The following is a 16,108-nucleotide window of genomic DNA, read 5'->3' as shown; positions in this document are numbered from 1 at the left end:
TCAGTCCCTTTTTGTATTGGTATCGGCCGAGGGTAGTCGTCAGTTGTGTATTTTTTCTTGCATATTGTCAAGTTTTACCCTCTCTCTCTCTCTCTCTCTCTCTATCCCTCCCTTTGTTGTTGTTTTTTTATGGATACTTGCTGAGGTTGCGTTGGTCTGTTTAGTATTTAGTTTTCTTTGCATGTGTTTGTTAGAGTTTATTTCTTCTTCGACGTTCATTTGTTTTGAATACTTTCGTCTCTTCTATTTTCCATTGCAAGCAACAACTAAAACTCCTACTACTCCTACTACTACTACTGTCAATATTACTACCTCTATTACTACATCAACAGCAGCAATAACAACTACCACAACCACTACCACCGCCACCACCACCGCGTGAATTATAACAAACACCACGTCAGCAGCACAATATTTCGCGTCTGTCTATGTCAAGAGAGAGAGGGAGAGCGCGCGGTGCCGGACGAGCCTTCCTGACACTGTATTTAGCGAGGACAAGGAAAGAGCGACGAGCGAAGAGAATATTAATGACTGCGAGCGATGAATATTCACTGAGCTTATGGCGGGATGAATGGATTAATACGAATGGCCTATTGCTAAACGGCGTGTCGTGAAAAGCGAGTGTGTTACCGTATGTCTTTGTAGGTTGATGTGTCAGTGTGCGTGTGTTGATACTCGTCGTAGTGTGAGAGGTACCGTAGTGATGGAGGCGTCGGGGAACAGTTGAAAGGCCTATTGCTAAACGGCGTGTCGTGAAAAGCGAGTGTGTTACCGTATGTCTTTGTAGGTTGGTGTGTCAGTGTGTGTAGATAGCCGTGCGGGAAGCAGTTGGGTGATGGATGCATCTAGGAAACAGTGAAAGAATACGATTGAAAGTTCACAGCTCTTTTTAGGCTTGTGTTTCAGGGTTTTGACGTAGTTGTTTGTATGAAAGAAATACACTGGCGAGGTGAGATATATGTACGTGAAGGGTTTAGCTGAAGAGGAGAGTGGATAAGTCAGGGTGTGATGAATAGAAAGTATGAGAGGTTACCATACGTCCTCTCTCTACGGTTTGTGATTTAGTGTAGAAAGGTGGTTACTTTATTGTTATATATACATGTAGGTTTTGCAGAAGAGGAGAGTGGAGCGAAGAGTCGGGGTGTGGTGAATAGAAGGTCTGTTAGCTTATGTCTTTCTCTCTACGTTAGTGATTCATTGAAAGAAAGGTAGTGTAGGTTTTGCAGAAAAGGAGAGTGGAGCGAAGAGTCGGGGTGTGGTGAATAGAAGGTTTGTCAGCTTACGTCTTTCTCAAGGTTAGTGAATCATCGTACAGGCAGTTGGTTCAGTGTTAAATATACGTTGTTCAGAGGACGTGTACGCGAAAGTTTAGAGGGAAGAGAGTTACAATAGACGCGTCATATGGAAATGGCCGCACTGTAAGTATTTTTATATATTGCAACATCGCGAAACAAAATATTTATCTGGTTTACGGATACATTTGACTTTCCGATATGTGTGTGTGTGTGTGTGTGTGTGTGTGTGTGTGTGTGTGCATAAATTATTTGGAACCCTCATATTGGCACTCCCGCGGCGGTGCTAGCGGTGCCAAACGATTTATATTTGTGTTGTTTGGCGTGTAAATAATTCGTAGCTATCCTTTTGTATTTCCTGAATAAAAGATAAATAAAAATGTACCCAATAATGATAATTCGGGAATGTGTGTCTGTGTGTGTGCGTGTGTGTGTGTGTGTGTGTGTGTGTGATTTTTTTTCGTTCGTTATTGGAATTCTCTCTCTCTCTCTCTCTCTCTCTCTCTCTCTCTCTCTCTCTCTCTCTCTCTCTCTCTCTCTCTCTCTCTCTCTCTCTCTCTCTCTCTCTCTCTCTCTCTCTTCCCTTAACGCCTAGCTACATAACACTCTTCCTTTCCTTTCGTTTCCTTTGTCCAAAAGCATTAAACACAGTAAAGGTGAGTTGCGAGCACAGGTATGCAATCAACGCGTATTCAGCCTCTCAGTATCACGTGTGCTATTAGTTTCACCTTGACGCGTTGGATGGGCAGAAAACATTAACCTCCTCTGCTGAGTCTTGAGGTGTGATGAGGATTGTCGGCGAAGCTAAGGTTGTGAGTAACGCTGATTTACTTACTCGTGTCTTCCTTACGCATTAACTCAGATCGTCGCGTTTCTGTTCACATTGATGCATCGACTCTACCACTACGCTAGGAGTTTTTCCATATCCAGCACCCGAAATTCAGCGTCAAAGCCACGTCACTCGTTGTCATTGTTACCAAGTAGGAGCTTTAATGAATCAGACACCAAAGGAAACGATCACTTGAGTTCTCTTAACCTAAACTTCTAATATACACTTTCACACTCGTAATCGAACTAACTAACCGAGTTTTTCAAGTTTTGCCACTGTGTATTGCTTTATCTGACTCAAGTAACATATTTCAATTGTTTTAGAATGGTATAGTTTCCCTAATTACGAGGGTTACCATTTTCTGTCGAGGAGGTAAGCACGATCACGACCACGTTGTTTACTGTCCCGGGAGCGGCCGAGCTATACCCCACCCACGACCTGAAGTGCACTGAGTGAGTCGCACCACGTTGGCGCTTTATATAAACACACACGCACACACACACACTTGCGCAAACGTGTTTACACACACACGCACACACACACACACACATACATGCAGACTGCGCATACGTCCTTGCACATCTGTGAGAGAGAGAGAGAGAGAGAGAGAGAGAGAGAGAGAGAGAGAGAGAGAGAGAGAGAGAGAGAGAGAGACCCATTCCTTTTTACCTGTGATGGTGTGAAGAGCGTTATCATCTGGGAACAAAAAAAAAGAAAAAGAAAAGGAAAAAAAGGAAATGCACCTGTCTACATTTTTTTGCCGCCTGTTAAAGAGAGTCTGGCGCGGGATTAAAGCTGTGAGGCGGGTCAGGGCGCTTAGGGGAGAGATAGGGGGTAGGCGAAGATGCTTGCTTATTATTTTCTTTACCGTATTAGTAGATGTATATTAGCGCGTTCTCTTCACCTGATATATACGGAGGCTGTGGGGGTTTCGATTCCCTTTGTACTGAACGGTGTCCTTATGCCGATTCGCTTTTGTTTTTACTCTGTTTTGTTTCTCTATTCATATTAAAATGCGCATCCTCTCCAGACTCAATGGCTAATGAGACGGAGATGGGCACTGAGACCACGCGCCGCTTAAATGATCCTTCTTACTTAACCTTTATCTTTTTAGCTCTACATTGTCTTTTTATTATATTAGTAGATGTATATTAGCGCGTTCTCTTATACGGAGGCTGCTCGGGCTTGGATTCCCTTTGTACTGAACGCTGTCTTTATGCCGATTCGCTTTTGTTTGTTTTTGTTGAGCTACTCGAAGATGCTAACTCATTTACTTATTATTATTTTTATTATATGTACAATAACGTGTTCTTCACCCTACACGGAGACTTGTTATTCGTGTTTGGATCGGACTTTACTCAACGCTGCCATTATGCCGATTCGCTTTTGTTTTTGTTGTTTTGTTTTGTTTTCTCCTCTTCTTATTATAATGCGCTTCCTCTCTAGACTCAAGGGGTAATGAGACGGAGATGAACACTGAGACCACGCGCAGCTTAATTAAATGATCCTTCTAACTTAGCCTTTCTCTGTTTTGGCTCTACATTGCTCCCTCTTCCTCTCTTTCTTTCTATCTATCTATTTATCCGTTTGTTTATCTATCTGTGTATCAGTGTATCTATCTCCTAACCTGACAATTGGAACAGCATTTTCTCTCTAGCTCTGTTCTCCCCTTTCCTCCCTTATAATCTATCTATCAGTCTGTCTACCTATCTATCTGTCTATCTCCTTAAGCCTGACACTTGCAACACCTCAGCACACTTTCCCTCTTTATTTCACGTCCATTCACAACCATTTACGGAAAAAGAAAATGTAAAATGAGAAAATATATTAAGTTTTTTTTTTCCTCGCTATCAAAAGGAAACGAGAGAGATAATAAAATGCACACACACGGAGCTTTCAATGACAGAAGCCGCAAAGAAAAAAAAATTATATACAGGCAAAAAAAATTGTATAGAATGTCATACCGTTTTGAGGGGAATGAAGAAAAGAAAAAAAAGAATAATCAGGTATTAAAAAAGAAGCATAGATACGCAGAAAATGGGGAATTGTTAAAAGGAATATTTTTTTTCTTACACCAAAATTCAAAACGTTGGGGTAAAGATGGATTTTTGGCACTTTATTTCCTTCCTTCCTATCACAAAACGAATTTATCCTCTTAGTTCTGTCTGGCTACTGATGCATGGCTGACAATATGGCTGCAAGGCTGACTGGTTGGCTGTTGATGTCTTGCAGGTGTGTGTGTGTTGGGCGCTGTCTGTCTGTCTGGCTGGCTGACGAATGACTCTCTCTAATCGGCTGTCACCTGTATTGAATTCATTTGGGAGAAACAGGTTGAGCGTTGGGTCTATTTGCATTCGAGGTGCGACTGTTTTCTGCATCCCTGTTCGCCTTCTGTTCTCCCTCTCCCTCTCATTGTAAGCCTATGTCATCCCCTTCCTTCCTTCCTGCCTTCATGTCTTCTGTTTATATCCCTGTTTCCCTTCTCTATCTCCCTCCCTCTCCCCCTTAATGTACCAGCTTATACCCTGCTCTTTCGTCCCTCCTTCCCACCGTTTACCTATATCCCTGTTTCCCTTTGTCCTCCCCCTCGCTCCCTCTCCGTGTAACAGCCCATCCCTTACCCTTCCTTCCTCCCTTCCTTCCTACCTTTTACTTACTCGTATATCCCAATTTTCCTCTTTCCTCACTCTCTCCTTCCTTTCCCGTGCAGAAGTCCATCCTTTCCTTCCTTCCCTCCTTCCTGCCATCTCCTTATGTCTTTTCCTTTCTTCTCTCCTTCCTGCATTCTTTCTGTAATCCCTCCCTTTTGTATCTCTTTATTTTCCCTACCTTTCTCTTTTGTTTTAGGGTTTTATACAGACACGCTTTTCCTCTTTATCGTTTTGTATTTGGATTTTTGTCTGTTCCAGGAAACATGTGGTATTGTTATTTTTGCTATAGTTGTTGTTGTTGTTGTTGTTGGTGGTGGTGGTGATGGTGATGGTGATGGTGGTGTTGCTGCTTTATCTTAACATCCCATCGTCATAATTTTCCGATAACAGTCTCGACCGCAAGTCAAATCGAGTCGCCGCGGTATGTTTGACGCACGATCGACACCCGCCGGCCAGGGAGACGCAGTGACATGAACGATACTTATTAGGCATTAACTGAAGGGCGGACGACACCTCTCATCACCACCCTCGCCGCCTTGGGTAATACTGTTTGGTGAAGGCGACGCTCCCCTCTGTTCGTAGCTAGCGGGGCGAGGGGCGATAATCTACAAAATACGTACTCTGGAAACTACATTGTAATCTTAATACCTTATAACCTTATACGATAATGAACAGAAGAGCTACATTACTTACCTCATTTCATCATATCCAAGGACGAAACACTTTTTTTCTGCCTAAATACGTGAAGGGAAACTTATGTGGTCTAATCAGTGGGCTGCCCCTCTCAACAGCCGCTGGTTCATGAAGGGATGGTTGAGGACAAAAGAAGAAGTTAAGATTATATAAAGCACTACAGTCTATTAAGTATTTAACCTCCGCGAGACCTTATAGAGGCGTGGCAGTCATTTTCATTTATTTATGTATTAGTTAATTTCTTCATTTGTCTATCTACCTATTTTCGTAAGTTTAGCAGCGCGGCGTGAGACTCCAGTTGTGAGGGAGTGTGTGGCCGGCGCCGCTGTACGCTCTGCCTCCCAGAAGCTCCTTATCTCTCTAATGCAAGGGTTAGGTAATTTTGGTGCGTGTCTGCGCAAAGATCAGTTCATGTCGCAATGCGTGTGAAAGTGTAATCAGTTCATGCAGGTGGATTAGTTGTGAGCGGCAAAGTGTTTCGTCTGAAGGTCAAGTTTTTGGCGGCGTCCGACGCCACGCCGGCGTAGGAACTCTTTGCCGGTACAACAGAGGAAGAATCTTGTAGTTTTCTTTGTGTTCGCTGGAGTGATGGGTCTCAGGATTCCCCGACGTCTGTAAAATCTGTTATTATCACCAAAGAACAGCTCTACGTGGAATTCTCAACACCAACGTGACTTCCATGACGTGGTTCTGTAATTATCGAAAAGCTACCTTAAGATTACACTCTTTCTAAAATATGGGCGCTGAAAATGTATTGGTTTGTAACATGGAGGACACGAAACACATCGCAGTCACCTAAGCAAGTATAACATTGGTGGAATGAAGACGAAGGCATGTCTGAACCTTCTAATTCTGTCAGACTGCGGAATCACAAAAAGAAATGGAAGTTCATGGATGTAGAAGTGGCGTGGCCTTGCAAAACGTAACCTCTCGGTCCTGTCATTGGTGTGTACAGGTGACCGTGAATTGTAGACACACCTGTACTCGTATCGGTTCAGTAACGAGCGTTGGCGTCGGTGTCATGGTTAGGGAATAAGCTATGTTGATGTAATTATTATCAGTCATGCTACAACGTTGAACCCTATCGCTTTATTCTCCCTGTGGAAAGGTTTCGCCTCAACGACAAGACTCTTTACATATGCAACAAAAAGAATGAATATTTATGCGTCTGCTCTGTCGGTATCCGCACATGAATCCCCCGAATGCGAGATATCAAGGCTTGTTTTACCACACTGCAGCCGAGGAAGCAATCCGTCAGCGAGGCTCAGGTCGTGTTCTCGGCGGGGGGCAACAGTTCCTGCCGCGTGGGAAGACTTATCAGGCGGGTCTCACATTTAATATTTTGTATTTCTTAACACCAGACGATTGTGGGTGGAGCCAATACTGCCCTCCCCTTTTTCCTCTGTCCTCCTCCTTCTCCCCTCCTCCTCCCTTCCTTCCTCCACCTGCTCCAGTTAATAGTCTCATTCCCTCTTCCTCCTCTTCTCTCCCTCCCCTTCCGTATGATCGTAATCTTCGTTATTATAAAGCAAAAGCCGGCGGAGCGAAGTTACTTATTTAACGGAGATGGATTATTAATTTGGTGGCGATGAGTTACTATATTGGACCGATAGGTTATCAGGCGGACGAGAAGAGCTTGAGATAGTACTAATACCAAGTTGAAATTAAAGTTTAGAAAAGAGTTGAAAGGTCGCCTGAAATGTAATAAAACAGGGAAATGATCAAGTTATAGGTGAAAAGAAATTTGAAGAGGCAATAAGACTTGGAGAGCTTATTATAAAGAAAAGTTTAATAGATTGTCTTCAAAAAATAAAGGCAGAAGTTGTCCCTGCTTGAAGAGGAAGCCGAGCCACCATTTGCTCAAGGACTTTCATTATTAGTCAGAAAAAATACGGAGCAGCGGAAGGCGGGTTGTGTCCTTCGCTCCTGACGGTGGGCCAGGCACGAGGGGAGCGAAAGGAATGGCTTTGCCCTGACTACCAGCGCCGCGTGAGACTGTTCAAGCATGAGGGGGCGGGCAGGTGGCTGGAGTCGCTGTCCGCCCTCCTTCAAGAAGCTCCTTATCTCTCTAATGCAAGGGTTCACGTAATTTTAGTGCATGTCTGCGCGAAGATCATTGGTTCATGTCGTAGTGCATGTGAAAATGTTATCAATTCATGCAAGGGGATTAGTAGTGTGCGACAATGTATTATGCCTGAAGGTCAAGCCTTGAGCGGCGTCCGAGAACACGCCGCGTAAGAACTCTTTGCTGACATAACCGCGGAATAATCTTGTAGTTTTCCCTTTGTCCGGTGCAGTGATGTTTCTCAGGGTTCCCCGACGACTGCAAAACATGTTATTATGAGGATCTGTATCGGTCCAGTAATGAGCGTGGGCATCGCTGTCAGCGTGAGGGAGTAAATTATGTTGTGAATGTTACAGGTCGTGCTACAGAGTTAAATCCTCTTTCTGTTCTCCACGTGGAAGGGTTTCGGCTCAGCAACACGAATTTTTTCCTATCATATAATAAGAATGAGCATTGCGATGTCTGCTGTGTCGGCAATTGCACATGAATCACCCAAATGCGGGATATTAAGGCTTGTTTTGCTAGAGGGCAGTCGTGGAAGATGTCCGTCAGCGAGTATCGGGTCGTGTTCTCGGCGGGGGGCAACAGTTCCTTCCGCGTGGGAAGGTTTTAAGTGTCTCGCATATTGTATTTCATGTCACACCAGACGATTGTGGGTGGAGCCAATACTGCCCTCGCCCTCCTCTTCCTCCTTGTCTTCTTGTCCTCCCTCCTCCCCTGCTTCTCTTCCTCCCCTTCGGTAAAATCGTTGTCAACTTTTGTGTTACTAAGCAGGATAGGTATACACATAAAGGGCGACCATTTCGAAACCATTACTGAGAGGAAAACAAAACATCATGGAACACACACACACACACACACACACACACACACACACACACACACCCCCCTCTGTAATCTAGATGGCCTCGTTTGGGGTCCCACTACGAACTCCCCTCTCTCTCTTTCGTGCTGACTAAAGAAAGACACTTGCGAACATCAACTAACCTAATGGCGATATTACTCATAAAACTATTTAACTCTAACAGCAGGTATTAAGGAGGAGCAGGAGGAGGAAGAGAGTAGGGAGGAAGGGAGGAAGGGACAGAGGGTGAGGGTTTGAGCCAAGCAAAAATCTTCAATGCTACACGACAGTTCGTCTTTCGCAATTGCTTTCCTAAAACTCTTGAAACAAAACCACCTTGACCTTCAGCGCCGTGGGGAGGGAAAGGAAAATCAATAAAAAGAAGGAAAACACTGTGACAAAGCGCTCATGAAAATTAAAATCAGGTAAAAGAGAGAACTACAAAGAAAGGAACCTGAAGTCGATCTGGCTGGCGAACGGTGCCGGAGCGAAGTGACTCGGGGTCCGGGAAGAGAGTCGAGATACTTGTGGATCGAGATGAAGGCGCTGGGCTTTGGCAGTTGTGGGACGGACGTGGAGGGAGAAGGGTGAGTGTCAATTCTTGTGTTGGTGGTGGTACTGACATGCCTGCGTTCCTCGTGTGGTATACTATAAAAAAACAATTCTCTCTAAATTTGACTTCTCTTTCGGCCACTCCTCTCCAATCTTTTTAGGGGCAGTAAGTAGCGGGCTCTTTTTTTTTCATTGTTTTCTTTATTTTAGTCCTTGATCTGTCTCCTTTGCTGTAAAAAAAACTTGTATTGTTTTCCTCGTTGTCTTCGTTATGTCTTCGTTAGCATTATCACTCTTACAAGCCTAACAGTCGAACAAGTCAATTAGTACATGCGGTGAGTTGAACAGCGTGAATTACCGTTCCCTATTTGTTTCAGAGCGCGTGAAAGTAAATCTCTCGACTGCAACTGCTGCCCGGCTCACACCTGTTGTTCCCGGCCCCTCGCCTGGTCACCTCTCGTTAGTAGTTCCAGGTGAGTGAGTGATTGTTCGTTTGATATTTTCTCTCTACGTTGTTTGTCTGTTTCATGGAATTGCCAACGAGGACCTCGAATATACTTGTACTATAAAAAGGTTTCCATCGCGCACTGTTACCAGGCTTTCGAGAATGGTGATAACTCTGCATATTTAGCTAGTAACAATAACAATAACGATAACAGAAAATAGTAATAATAACTGTGACATCCACGTTCGCTTAAGATATTTAGTGACTGTCGAAATGAAAATATTAATCCACCTCATCACTTATTTATTTGCGTTATTAATACTCAGGTCAAGTTACAACACAGCTTAGTGATTTGCTTTTTAGAATATTACTTAAATCCACGAAAAAACTACCGGGGGTGTATATGTATGTGTGTGGGAGGTGGGGAAAGTATAGGTATGGGTGAGTGTGGGTGAGTGTGTGGGTGTGGGTGTGGGCGTGTGTGGTGGGTGCGCGCGTGTGAAAAATTCTTAAACCTTCACAGCGATACCGAGGAATAAAGAAAGAAAAAAATGTGCGGCGTGTGTCTTCCCTGAGAGCAGACTTAGCACCGAGAGGAGGTGTAAGAAAGTCTCTGGTTGTCTTTCTTTGCCCGGTGAAGAGACGCTGTGGACAGATTCACTTGGGCGACAAAGTTAACACTCTCGCTCTCCCTCTCGCTCTATCTATCTATCTATCTATCTATCTCGCACCTTTTAATACAGTCTCCTTAGTTTCATCTCCATCATATCCAGTTTTCAGCTTCCCTCTTTCCTCCCTTCCTTTATTTATTCCTCCCTGCATCAGTTGTTTCTATCTCTTCTTTCACTCCCTTTTTCCTTTCTCTCTTCCATCCTTCCTTCCTTCCTTCCTTCCTTCCTTCCTTCCTTCTCTCCCTCCCTCCCTTCATTCATTTCTTACATCATCAGTCGTTTCTCTCTTCTCTCATACCCTTTTTTTCTTCCTCTCATCCTTCCTTCCTTCCTTCCCTTCCTTTTCATCTGTTATTTCTCCCTATAATCAGTTGTTTCTCCCTTCTCCATACCCTTTTATTTTCTCTTATCCTTCCCTCCTTTCTTCTTTCCCTTCCTTTAGTAATTCCTCTCTACTTCAGTCACTTTTCCCTTCTCCTTTACACCCTTCTTCCTTCTTTTATTACCCTTCTTCTCTCTTTCCTCCTCTTTCCTCACTCCGTTCTTTCGGTGAGATATGGGTGTCCAGTTAACCAAGCTGATCATTCTCAAGGGTCATATACTTAAAGAAACAATAGAAGAGGTCACACACGCTAAATAAAACTCAATAATGGAAGTAAAATCAAATGTTAAAAAGCAGCGCGGTGCATACCTGTATACTGAAAAAAAAGGAGAGAGAGAAGGTGAAAAGCAAACGTTCGTATACTTGAGGAAAACTTGGAGGAAGGAACACGCCAAATCAAAACAATCAACAATAGCATCTGATGAGGAGGCATCACGAGGCGGCTTATTAAAAAACTTTCCCCCGTCACTCATCGCCCAAAGACTCTCCCTCCCTCCCTCCCACCACGCCAGCATTACCAAGAGCTCCTTTTCCCCCATACACCGAAGTGGGCTATTTCTAAGGAGTTTCCGCGGGAGATATTGGTCTTTTTACGTCGTTTCTTGCGGGTTTTATCTAACAAGCATGGTTACGTAGAGTATATGCTATGGTAACTTAAGTATATGCTATGGTAACAAGTATATGCTATGGTAACTTATAAGAATCGTACGGTTCTTCATATTTTTTGAGGCTGCTCTTTTTTATTTGCCGTGAAAGTCCGCGGGTTAACCTCAGCGACAAGGACTTGGTAACACTGCTCCCCGTGCCGCCGTGAACCAACCCTCGATGTATCCATTCTAGCACTGACCGGCGGCGGGGTGGTAACTAACAAAGAGAGTGGCCGTATGCATGGCTGGCCGACTGACTGCCTGGCCCGCACGGAGACAAGACTTCCCCCCCCCATGCCTTCCACCTCCTCCTCCCCCTCTTCTCCCTCCAACCAATCGGAAATCACTGAATATTCAAGCAGCCAATCACGAGGGAGGCGGAAAAAAGTGTGTGAATGAAGTTATTATGATCCCAGTGTATGCGATAGTTTTCTTGTTCCTTCGAGTGTAATTTTAGCTTCCCGGGTGTCTTCAGCGCTGCCTCGGTCACCCACGGGTCAGGTTTCTTAGTATGTGGTTATGGGTCGTGGTGGTGGTGATGGTGGTGGTTGATATTTGATTGTCGTTAATTTCTACGTTATTATTAGGTCTAGACTCGTTTCTTACCACTTCCTAACGTTTTTTCATCCTCTAGTCTTTGTTTCCCTGTTTATTTCATTTATTTCTCTTTATTCTTCTTCGTAGTGTAATAGGACCTGTTTCTCAATCGTATTTTTGTCACTATTTGTTCCTTCTAACTCACTTTCTTGTTAGTATGTAATTACCTGTGTCTATCTCTATATCTATATCCATCTTTCTTTCTCTTGTTCTTTTGCCTTGCTTAATAGACCTGTTTCTCAAAGGGGCTGGGTGTTATGTAATTCTTTCTCTCTCTCTCTCTCCCTCTGTCTATATTTCTCTATCCAACTATCCATCTTGTGTTTTGATTATCTCTCTATCTGTCTCTATATACCTATCCCTCTTGTCTTTCAGCATGTTACTATATCAATAACACTCTGTAGTTTAACCTGATTTCCTTTTTCCATCATTTTTTTTTATTCGCTTCCACTCCAGTACAGTTTTCATACATTCAGTCTTATTCATTTACTTCATGTCTAGTTCCCGTCTTCCCATTTTGCATCATTTATTTTGTACAGTTCTATCATTTCATGTCGTATTACAATTATCTGAGAGCTTTTATGACTTATAATTGCTCTCTCTCTATCTACAATCATAGCAATCACCATTTCTTCAATTCTCATGAGGTAAAAGACCCTACCCATAGAAAAGAAGAGAAAACATCATCACCACTACCACCAACACCACCACTACTACCTCCACTACCAAGCCTGTACCACCAAAACCATTACCACGAGCTCATAACCACCTCCACAGCGCCTCTCACACCACCACCACCACCACTGCTACAATCTCCACCCGCGATCACTGGGCTGCTTGAACCTCCAAATTACTACATTCCCCTGCCCTGCGTGTTATAATGTTCCGTTGAACCTTCCAATACCTGAGGGAGAAGAGACACTTGGATTTTGGTTCGTGTTTTCCTAGGTCGGATTTGCTGTTTCACCTCTTCTGTCCCCTTCCTTCCTTTCCCTCCCTCTCGCATCTCCTCTCACTTTCTACTCTTATTTTCCCTCCCTCCCCTCCCCCTTTCCTTCCTCCCCTTCTCTCCCTTCCCCTTTCCTTCCTCCCCTTCTCTCTCTTCCCCCTCTTTCCTTCCCTTTCTCACCCTTCCTTTTCCCATCCCCTTCCCTTCCTCTCCCATCTCCTCTCACTTTCCACTCTTACTCTCCCTCCCTCCCCTTCCCCTTTCCTTCCTCCCCTTCCCCTTCTTTCCTTCCCCTTCTCTCCCTTCCCTTTCCTTCCTTCTCTCTTCTTCTCTCACTTCCCACTCTCCCTTACCTTCCTTTCCCTTCCCTTTCCTTCATCTCTTCTCCCCGCTCTTCTTTTATCTCCTTATCTAACCCTCTTTCTCTATTATCGTTCCTTGTTTCTCCTTTGTTTTTAGCATCTTTCCCTCTTCTCTAGTGGCCAGAAATGTTCCCCGTCTTCCCTCTCTCCTTATCGATGATCTCTAATCCTATTTTTCTTCATGAGGACTCGCTATCTCCATTTTTGCCAATGCTAGTCCGCCTCTTTTCCCCTCCACTTCTCTACTTATTTCATCCTCTGGCCTCCTTTCCGTTTTCCTTATTCTTTTCTTCCTTTCATTCTTTCAGTAACACGGACTTTTCATATTTTTCTTTAAGACTCGCTATCTCCACTTTTACCAATGATAGTTCCTCTCTTTTTCTCTCTATTTCCTTGTTTATCCTTCCCTGTGGCCTACTTTCCTCTTTCCTTAATTCTTTCTTCCTTTCATTCATTCAGTAACACGGACTTGGTTTCAGATTTTTCTTCTTTTCTTTTATCAATGGTAGTTCTTCTCTTTTCCCTTTACTTCCTTACTCATTCCCTCCTCTGGCCTCCTTTCTTCTTTTCTTAATTCTTTTCCTCCTTTCATTCTTTCAGTAACATGGACGTGGTTTCAGGCCGACAAGCAAAACCACCTCCCCTGCAACAACTCACCGAGATATTGACTTATTTTTTCCCCAGTCATTGTAACTCCGGGCGCCCGTTCGCCTGCGTTGTGTCCGAGACTTGCAGTTTTCTTTGCGGAGATTTCGTGGTGGCGGACGCAAGCTGGGTATTCGTGCAGAGAATTCCCCGCAGCGACCTCCATTGCGCTTCCCCAACCAAACTACCACTGCTACGGATTCACTTATGCGACAACGTTAACTCATTCTCCGTCTCTGTCTATGTCTGTATCAAGCTGAGTTTCCGACTACCATTACATTTCCTCAACCAAACTATCACTACCAAACTACCAGACACACTACTTCCACCACACCTACATCATCACACTGCCACACTACCACCACCTCGTTTCCACCACCACCGCCAGGGATAAGATTTGTAGCAACACGCGAGCCACCACAACCACCCTCACCCCCACCGAGACTTGTAGCAACACATTACCATTACTACGAAGACGAAGACCTGTAGCAACACAACCGGGGATACACAGGGACGCGGGGAGACCACAAGGCGCCTCGACCACCGCCACCACCACTCGCAGAAGACCCCACTTGAAGAGACACACTTTGCTGCCTCGCCACGTCCTTTTGAAGCGAGTTGGCAGCTGCAGAAGAGCTAAATCCAACAACTGCAGAAGCAATAGCGATAGTAGAGAAGGAAACTGTTACTACTCTACTGCTTTTCATTCTTCTACTACTTCTACATAAACAACATCGTAGACAACAGTTGAGGCTGAACGCTGAACTTTAGGTAAGCGTCAGAGTATTTTGCGCCATTTGTAAACACCTCGACGTACTTGAGAAGTCTTCACGGTGTCCCCCAATCGAAAATTCAAGCGGATTCAGGAAAAAGAAAACGATAGGAAAGCGTCACTAACAGGATTAAAAGGCTTTCCATTGTGCAATTAGCGAGATCGGAAGACGGCGCTCTCAGGTGCCAATCGGGTTGAAGGTACCAATTAACCTTCTTTCTCACCTTGAAGAGGAGGATTTTTTTCTTATATTTTAGCGTCTGTATTTCCTGGTGATACGGAGAGGACACGTGAGATGCAGGAGAGAGAAAAAACAGAATTCATAACCGTATCACCACATCAGTTAGCCAGTTTGAAAAGACAAGTGGAAGTTACTGGGATTTTCGGAGACTTTTGTGATCCTGGTGATAGTTTTCCACGCTCTGTGCATCTTGTACGGGAAAATCACCCATGAAAATCCACTTAATCTTCTCTGTGGCCTTGGGGAGTAGCTGTAATGGGAGCCCGATATGAACTAAACATACACGTTATTATAGTATTTTGCAGGGACGTCAGAATTTGGCTTTTCTGAGTAGCAAAGCGAAAGTGAAATCCTGTCTTTGTGTGTTCGTAATGCTCAGGACGCTACGTAGAAATATACTGGATTTTATTATCATTTCCTCGGACACACACAATCACATCACATCACAATCAGCATCACATTTTTACCTACTGATAAATAATTTTTCAGTTTTCTTATATTGAGTGTGTGTGTCTACGTGGGAGTGCGTCTGTGTCTGTGTGTTAGGGGGGGGAGGGGGCGGGGCGTGGCGGGGCGAGGAGGAGATGGATTACACTCTAGCAAATTAGAGTTGACCCGAACTGAAACTCTGGACACAGTGTATTTCGAGGACATGGAGAAACTTGGACACATTCATTGCAACACATGTAATGACGGCGGCCTCGGAGCGAAGAGAACCACAGACAGAAACGAGACAGACACACAAACACACACACAGACAAATAGACATACACACACAGGCACAGACAGACCCCCAAGATTGGCTTAACTGACTGAAATACAAACAGAGAGACGTGCAGACAAAGAGACGAGGCAAACGAAGTAAGTCTCTTGTCATTCAGTATTGCAGGAGTGACGAATGAGTTTTAGGCATTTGTTAAAGGCTCTGGTTCTCTTTCTCTCTCTCTCTCTCTGGCGCTGATGAAGAGGGTGTCGATTTTCACAGTTGTTTTTCTGTTTTATTTGTGCAGGAAAAGAAGCCATGAAAAACAAAAGATACAATAGACCGTTACTTAATCCCTGGTCCCTCCTTCTTCTTCTCTCCCTTCCACCACCTCCTTCCACCTTCCCAGTCCATTCCCTTTTACCACCCCATTCCACCCCCCTCTTCCACCACCCCTCTTCCTACCCCCACCCCATTCCCCTTCCGTCCCCCCTCCTTCCACCACCACCCCTTTCCACTCCCCTCTTCAATCCCCATCTTCCACCTCCCTTTTCCACCCCCCACCCCATTCCCCTTCCATCCCCCCTCCTTTCCACCCCCCTCTTCAATCCTCATCTTCCTCCACCCCTCTTCCAATCCCCACCCCATTCCCCTTCCATCCCACCTCCTTCCACCACCACCCCTTTCCACCCATAAAAAGAGGAAAAACGAAGGATAAGAAAAGGTTTTGGGATGAGATGCATTTTTATTTTTTCTACAACAAAATCA

The 16,108-nt window shown here is 44.4% G+C and overlaps 1 long non-coding RNA gene across 6 annotated transcripts in view; it reads left to right on the top strand.

Annotated features, from left to right (window-relative positions):
- Nucleotides 1–16,108, top strand: part of LOC126997645 (uncharacterized) — a 155,018-nt gene that overhangs the window by 123,022 nt on the left and 15,888 nt on the right. For 5 of the 6 annotated variants that reach the window (XR_007752234.1, XR_007752235.1, XR_007752233.1 and 2 more), the window contains one exon: nucleotides 9,304–9,399. This is a non-coding gene — a long non-coding RNA (uncharacterized LOC126997645). Of the gene's footprint in view, nucleotides 1–8,925; nucleotides 8,962–9,303; nucleotides 9,400–16,108 lie in introns of those variants that run through there. The other variant, XR_007752238.1, reaches the window with a different exon arrangement.

Source organism: Eriocheir sinensis, chromosome 12, assembly GCF_024679095.1.
Source record: "Eriocheir sinensis breed Jianghai 21 chromosome 12, ASM2467909v1, whole genome shotgun sequence".
NCBI lineage: Eukaryota > Metazoa > Arthropoda > Malacostraca > Decapoda > Varunidae > Eriocheir > Eriocheir sinensis.
This window is presented reverse-complemented; position numbering and strand designations above follow the sequence as displayed.